Raw genomic sequence first — 8327 nt, forward strand, 5'->3', positions numbered from 1 at the left:
GTGTATAGATACTCGTCACCATGCCTATACACCGTACTCGATCATTTAGCAATTAGCAAATAATTACACTCTAATCATATTCCTTCAAGCCAAAGTTAGATCAAACACTTACCTCAAATGCTCCAAAATCAACTCAAGCCTCTAGTATAGCTTTACCCCTCGAATTCGGCTCCAACTCGGTCAAATCTATGATATAATGACTTTACAATATTAATAATAGCTAAACAAACTAAACCCAATGCCTAAATATGAATTTCTAAGCTTTCTACCCAAAATTCCAAAAATCGACCTCGGGCCCGCTTGGTCAAAACCCGAGGTTCGAACCAATTCCATGTCACCCATTTCCCCACGAGCCCGAATATACAATTTGTTTTCAAATTCGACCCCAAAACGAGGTCTAAATCAAAGAAAATTGAAAAGCCCTAATTCTACCATTTCCCCCCAATTTACACCTTAAGTTACATGATTTAGGTCTAGGAATTTGATAAATGATAATAGAAAATGAAGAAAACGAGTTAGAAAATACTTACCCAAGAAGCTTTGGTGAAGAATCGCTCTAAAAGTCACCTAGGGGCTGTGGAGAAGAAGAGCTCGTGTGAAATTTGGGAATAATCCCGTCACTGGTCTGTTTTTGAGCTTTAAAAATCACTGGGCAAAAATGCCCTTCGCGTTCGCGGGAAGGGGACCGCGTTCGCGAAGGGTAAACTGGGCAGGTCATCGTGAACGCGTGGAAGATAACGCGAACGCATAGAAGGAAATGCTGGGGGTCTCCAGGTTTGTTCTATGCGAACGCGTAAAAGGCCTCGCGAACGCGATGGAGGGAGCAGCAAGTCATGCGTTCGCGAACATCTGACTGCGAACGCGAAGGGGAAGTCTCTGGGGTTCTGAACTTGACTTACGCGATCGCGGTTATGGAGATGCGAACGCGTAGAAGGGGAACACCATGGCCAGTGCGAACGCGAGCCTAAGGCCGTGATCGCGAAGAAGAAAAGGCCTGTGCAAAAATTGCAGAAAATCTGCTATATTTCTAAGTGCAAAACCACCTACGAATCACTCCCGAGCCCTCGGGGCTCCTAACCAAACACACACGCTAACCCAACAACATCCTACGAACTTAACCGAGCGATCAAATCTCTAAAATAACATCATAAACGAGGAGTCAAACCTCAAAATTATCATTTTTCATTCTAACTTCATAAACTTCAAATTTAGATATTTAGGTCCGAAACACGTCAAATGACGTCCGATTTCGACCAAACTTTACAGAAAGCGCTTAACACATATTTAAGACTTGTTCCGAGCGTCGGAACCAAAATACGAGCCCGATACCATAGTCTTTTAATCAATTTTCATTTCCATTTTCCTTAATAATTCCAGAAAAATAATTTCACAGAAAAATTCTTTTCCTCGGGTTCTAGACCTCGGATTTCGACTCCGGGCACATGCCCGAGTCCCATATTTTTCTACAGACCCTCCGGGACCGCCAAATCACGGGTCCGGGTCCGTTTACCAAAAATGCTGACCGAAGTCAACTTTAATCATTTTAAAGCCACATTTTGAAATTTTTCATAGAATTTAACATATAATCTTTCCGGCTACGCGCCCGGACTGCGCATGCAAATCGAGGCAACTAAAGGTGAGGTTTTCAAGGCCTCGAAAGCACAGAAAAAGAGAGAAATCCAGTGATGACCCTTTAGGTCGTCACATTCTCCACCTCTAAAACAACCGTTCGTCCTCGAACGGACAAAAGAAAGAAGTACCTGAGTCGGGAAATAGATGAGGATAGCGGCTCCGCATATCAGACTCGGACTCCCAGGTCGATGCCTCGGGAGGCTGACCTCTCCACTGGACACGCACTGAAGGAAAACTCTTCGATCTCAACTGTCGAACCTGCCGGTCTAGAATAGCTACCGGCTCCTCCTCGTAAGACAGGTCCTTGTCCAACTGGACAGTGCTGAAATCTAACACGTGGGCTGGATCGTCGTGATACCTCCGAAGCATGGACACATGAAACACTGGATGCACGGCTGACAAGCTGGGCGGCAAGGCAAGTCTGTAAGCCACCTCTCCCACACGATCGAGAATCTCAAATGGACCAATGAACCTAGGGCTAAGCTTGCCCTTCTTCCCAAATCTCATCACGCCCTTCATAGGCGACACTCGGAGCAAGACCCGCTCACCAACCATGAAAGCTACATCTCGAACCTTACAATCCGCATAACTCTTTTGCCGCGACTGAGCCGAACGAAGCCTGTCCTGAATGATATTGACCTTATCCAAGGCCTCCTGAACTAAATCTGTACCCAATAACCGAGCCTCTCCCGGCTCAAACCATCCGACTGGAGACCGACATCGCCTACCATACAACGCCTCATATGGAGCCATCTGAATGCTGGACTGGTAGCTGTTGTTGTAGGCGAACTCTGCTAAAGGCAAAAACTGGTCCCACGAGCCTCCAAAATCGTTGACACAGGCTCGGAGCATATCCTCCAATATCTGAATAGTCCTCTCGGACTGGCTGTCCGTCTGAGGGTGGAACGTTGTGCTCAACTGAACCTGGGTGCCCAACTCCTGCTGAACTGCTCTCCAGAAACGCGAGGTAAACTGCGTACCCCAGTCCGAAATGATAGATGCCGGCACCCCATGAAGGCGAACAATCTCTCGGATGTAGATCTCAGCTAACCTCTCCGATGAATAAGTGGCTGCAACCGGAATAAAATGTGCTGACTTAGTCAGCCTATCGACAATGACCCAAATAGCATCAAACTTCTTCCGAGTCATCCGAAGTCTAGTAACGAAATCCATGGTAATCCTCTCCCACTTCCACTCGGGAAGCTCAATCCTCTGAAACAGTCCACCAGGCCTCTGATGCTCGTACTTAACCTGCTGACAGTTCAAACATCGAGCCACATATGCAACAATATCCTTCTTCATCCTACGCCACCAATAATGCTGCCGCAAGTCCTGATACATCTTCGCGGCGCCCGGGTGAATAGAGTACCGAGAACTATGGGCCTCCGCTAAGATCAACTCTCGAATCCCATCGACATTGGGCACACAAACTCGCCCCTGCAATCTCAAAACACCATCGCTATCTAAGGTCACCTTCGTGGCACCTCCACGCTGCATCGTGTCTCTCAGGACACACAAATGGGGATCATCAAACTGCCGATCACGGATACGCTCCAATACTGAGGGACGAGCGACCGTGCAAGCCAACACTCTGCTAGGCTCAGAAATATCCAATCTCACAAATTGATTGGCCAAGGCCTGAATATCCAAAGCAAGCGGTCTCTGGCTGACCGGAATATAAGCTAGACTACCCATGATGGCGGACTTCCTACTCAATGCATCGGCCACCACATTGGCTCTCCCCGGGTGATACAAAATAGTAACATCATAATCTTTCAATAACTCCAACCATCTTCTCTGCCTCAAATTCAACTCCTTTTGCTTGAACAAGTACTGAAAACTCTTGTGATCAGTGTACACCTCACACGTCACACCATACAGGTAATGCCTCCAAATCTTCAAAGCATGAACAATGGCTGCCAACTCTAGATCATGAACCGGATAATTCTTCTCGTGGATCTTCAACTGCCTCTAAGCATAGGCAATGACTTTGCCATCCTGCATCAATACTGCACCAAGCCCAATTCGGGAAGCATCACAATAAACTGTATAAGGCCCTGAGCCTGTGGGCAAAACCAATACCGGTGTCGTAGTCAGAGCTGTCTTGAGCTTCTGAAAGCTCGCCTCACACTCATCCGACCATCTGAATTGGGCACCCTTCTGGGTCAACCTGATCATCGAGGCTGCAATAGATGAGAACCCCTCCACGAACCGACGATAGTAGCCTGCCAATCCCAAGAAACTCCGAATCTCTGTAGCTGATGCTGGTCTAGGCCAGTTCTTGACTGCCTCAATCTTCTTCTGGTCAACCTGAATACCCTCTGTTTGTACGACATGACCCAGGAATGCAACTGAACTCGACCAAATCTCATACTTCGAAAACTTTGCATATAGCTAACTATCCTTCAGAGTCTGAAGAACCACTCTGAGATGCTGCTCGTGCCGCCTCCTGGCCGCGGGAGTATATCAATATATCATCAATGAACACTATCACGAATGAATCCGAATAAGTCCTGAACACTCGGTTCATCAAGTCCATGTAAGCTGTTGGGGCATTTGTCAACCCAAATGACATAACCAAGAACTCATAATGCCCATACCGAGTGCGGAAGGCTGTCTTAGGGTCATCAGATCCCCTAATCCTCAACTGATGGTAGCCAGATCTCAAGTCTATCTCTGAAATACCTTGGGACCCTGAAGCTGATCAAACCAATCATCAATACTCGGAAGCGGATACTTATTCTTGATTGTAACCTTGTTCAACTGCCAGTAATCAATACTCATTCTCATTGATCCATTGTCCTTGTTAACAACAATACCGGCGCACCCCAAGGCGAAACACTGGACCTAATGAAGCCCCTCTCAAGCAAATCTTGCAACTGTTCTTTTAACTCTTTCAACTCCGGCGGGTAGAATGACCTGGAGTCCCTCTCCACTCTAAACGAGGCATGCCCGGTAAAGCTAAGGTCACAGTCTTGGCATGGCAGTCCAAAATAACATGGTAAGGCGATAACCAGTCCATCCTCAATATAATGTCGAAATCAACCATGTCCAACAGCAACAAATCTACTCGAGTCTCAAGGCCTCCCATCACCCCAATACAAGAACAATGGGCTCAATCGACCACAATAGAATCACCCACCGGTGCAGACACATAAACAGGAACACTCAATAAATCACTAGGCATGACTAGATGCGACGCAAAATAAAATCGAAGCTTCTCTACCACAAATCAGAAAAGTACATGCACCTCCACCTCTAATACCTTTACCTCCACCTCTAATACCTTAACCTCCACGAGCCTCCGAAGACGTAGCTAATCTAACACCGGTCCGCTGCTGCTCGGCTGAAGAAGCGGTACATGACCGCGCCATTCACGAGAGGACAAGAGTAGAGGTTTCAATTTAGCACTGAGAGAACAAAATCGCACGACAGGAAAGAATAGAAGTGAAACTTTTTCCTAACTCTGTAGCCTCTGGGATAAATACAGACGTCTCTGTACCGATCCCTCAGACTCTACCAAGTTTGTCCGTGAGTTGTGAGACCTATGTAACCTAGAGCTCTGATACCAACTTGTCACGACCCGGTTTCCCACCGTCGGGAGTCGTCATGACGCCTACTATTAGGAGCTAGGCAAGCCAATTAATTATTAACCTTTTAGGCAAACATCGACAATATTAACGCAATGAGACATTTAATATAAAAGCGGAAGTTTTAAATATAAATAAACTGAAAACAAGTGCAGAAATTCAATTACAACCTCTACCCAAGACTGGAGTCACCAACTCACGAACATCTATAGAATGCTAAACACAAGGTCTGAATAAAACACTGTTTGTTCCGGTACAAGGATAACAAACGATTGACAAAGATAGAAGAGACTCCGGGCCATGCGGACGTCAGCAAGGCTACCTCGAAATCTCTGGACTGAATTCAGCTCCCAATCAACTACTGCTGTCCAAAGCTGCTCCGGCTCCGTGATCTGTGCAAAAAGATGCACAGAGTGTAGCATCAGCACAACCGACCCCATGTGCTGGTAAGTGCCTAGCCTAACCTCGGCGAAGTAGTGACGAGGCTAGGACCAGACTACCCGATAAACCTGTGCAGATATATATATATATATATAAGTACAACAAAATAATAGCGGAAAGTAAGCAATTAAAGCTGAGAGGGGGAACATGCTTATGGGGAAGCAGATAAACGAAATATCAGGAATAACAAGAGAAACTACATCTGATTTCTTCTAACACAGAATAAAGGGAAACAAACCACTTTCACTTATTTCAATTACCTCTCATTGCAGGCGTGCAACCCGATCCCATTTCCCAACATCACGTGGTAGGCGTACCACACGCTCCCATTACAATAATATCACGTGATCGGCGTGCCACACGTTCCCATTTCATAATAACTCGTGGTCCGCGTGCCACACGATCCCATTTCATAATATCTCGTGGTCGGCGTGATGTGATCCCATTTCATAATATCTCGTGGTCGGCGTGCCACACGATTCCATTTCATAATATCTCGTGGTCGGCGTGCCACACGATCCCATTTCATAATATCTCGTGGTCGGCGTGCCACACGATCCCATTTCATAATATCTCGTGGTCGGCGTGCCACACGATCCCGTTTTATAATATCTCGTGGTCGGCGTGCCACACGATCCCATTTTATAATATCTCGTGGTCGGCGTGCCACACGATCCCATTTCATAATATCTTGTGGTCGGCGTGCCACACGATCCCATTTCTTTCAACACAATTATAATAACATACTATCCCGGCAAGGGAGAAAGATGTTATAATAACTATCCCGGCAAGGGAGATCCAGCTATAACCAAACTCATTCAATTTCTACTTAACACAATTAAATCAAATGTCCTGGCAAGGGGGAAATATCTATAACCGCACTGGTCCCAACATCTAACTGCCACAACTATAATCAATCCAGTTACGACACCTATCTACCACAACTATAATCAAACCTGTTACTACACCTAACTACCTCAGCTATAACCAACATATTTCAACACTTAACTACCTCAGCTATAACCAACCTATGACAACACTTATCTACCTCAGCTATAACTATAGTCACTCAACGCAAGGAAGCATTAACCTATGCGTCCGTAATATCAATTAAGAACACAGTACAAGGGAACCACAACTCGACAATAGCCCGCCAAGGGGGGGCAACATGATGATCTCTTCTCTTTCTCACTTTTACTTCACAATTCTCTTCACAACTCGAGCCAATGCTCTAGAGGTTGAATTATCACTTATACTTTCGCAATTCGTTCTACGACTGGAGCTAACACTCCTCAATATTCATAATCCACGATTCCTTCCACAACTTTGCACAACAAATAGAAATACTCGCCAAGGCATGAATAATACAACGAAGTCATGAAAATCACAATATAGGACTCACGGTCATGCTAGACACCAATGTATAGATACTCGTCACCATGCCTATACATCGTACTCGACAATTAGCAAGTAGCAAATAAGACTCAACTCCTATTCCTTCAAGCTAAGGTTAGACCAAACACTTACCTCAAATGCTCAAAACTCAACTCAAGCCTCTAGTATAGCTTTACCCTTCGAATTCACCACCAAACCGCTCGAATCTAGTCACAAATTACTTGAATGTATCAACAAATGCTAATCGAATCAATTTGAATGCATGAAAATGAATTTCCCAAAGTTTTACTCAAAAATTCCCAAAATGCCCCCGGGCCCACGTGGTCAAAACCCGAGGTTCGAACCAAAACCCGGTTACCCATTCCCCCACGAGTTCATATCTATGATTAGTTTTGAAATCGGACCTCAAATTGAGGTCCAAATCTCCAATTTTAAGAAAACCTAAGTTCTACCCAAAATCCCGATTTTCACCCATGAAAATCCTTGATTTTAAGATGAAAACATGTTTAATGATGTTAAAGATTGAAGAAGTTAAGTAAAAATTGACTTACAAATGATTTGGAGAAGATAAGTTTCTTGGAAAATCGCCTATGGAGTGTTTGAGTTTGAAAGGATGAAGAAATGGGTTGAAAATTCGTCTAAGTGTGAAAAATGCAGGCCTCAGATATGGGAAATGCGAACATGGGTTCGCAATTGCGAACCCAGCAGGTCTGGGAATTGCGAGATTTTTGTTCGCATTTGCGAACTCTAAAGAATGCTGGGAAGTTCGCATTTGCGAAAACTACGTCGTATTTGCGAAGGCCCAATATCGCGTTTGCGGACAATTGTTCGCATTTGCGAAGACTGGCTCATAGGCAGACATCGCATTTGCGATGAGTTTCTTCGCATTTGCGAAGATTGCTGCCCTAAGTGGAAGATCGCATTTGCGATGAGAAGCTCGCAATTGCGAGTTCGCATTTGCGAATGCTGGCTTCGCAAATGCGAAGCCTGCAGAACTGAAAGATACCAGATTTTCAAAGGTTCAAAATGCAACTCGACATCTATCCAAAACTCACCCGAGCCCTCGTGGCTCCAAACCAATTATGCACACAACCTCAAAACATCCTACGGACTTATCCGTGCGATCAAATCGCCAAAATAACATCATATACATCGAATCAAGCCTCAAAACTCATGTTTTTCTTTGAAATGTTCATAAAGCATCAAATTTCCATTTCGAGTCCGAAACACGTCAAACGACGTCCGTTTTCAACCAAATTTTACAGAAAG

This window comes from Nicotiana attenuata, chromosome 1 (genome assembly GCF_001879085.1).
Source record: "Nicotiana attenuata strain UT chromosome 1, NIATTr2, whole genome shotgun sequence".
Lineage (NCBI taxonomy): Eukaryota > Viridiplantae > Streptophyta > Magnoliopsida > Solanales > Solanaceae > Nicotiana > Nicotiana attenuata.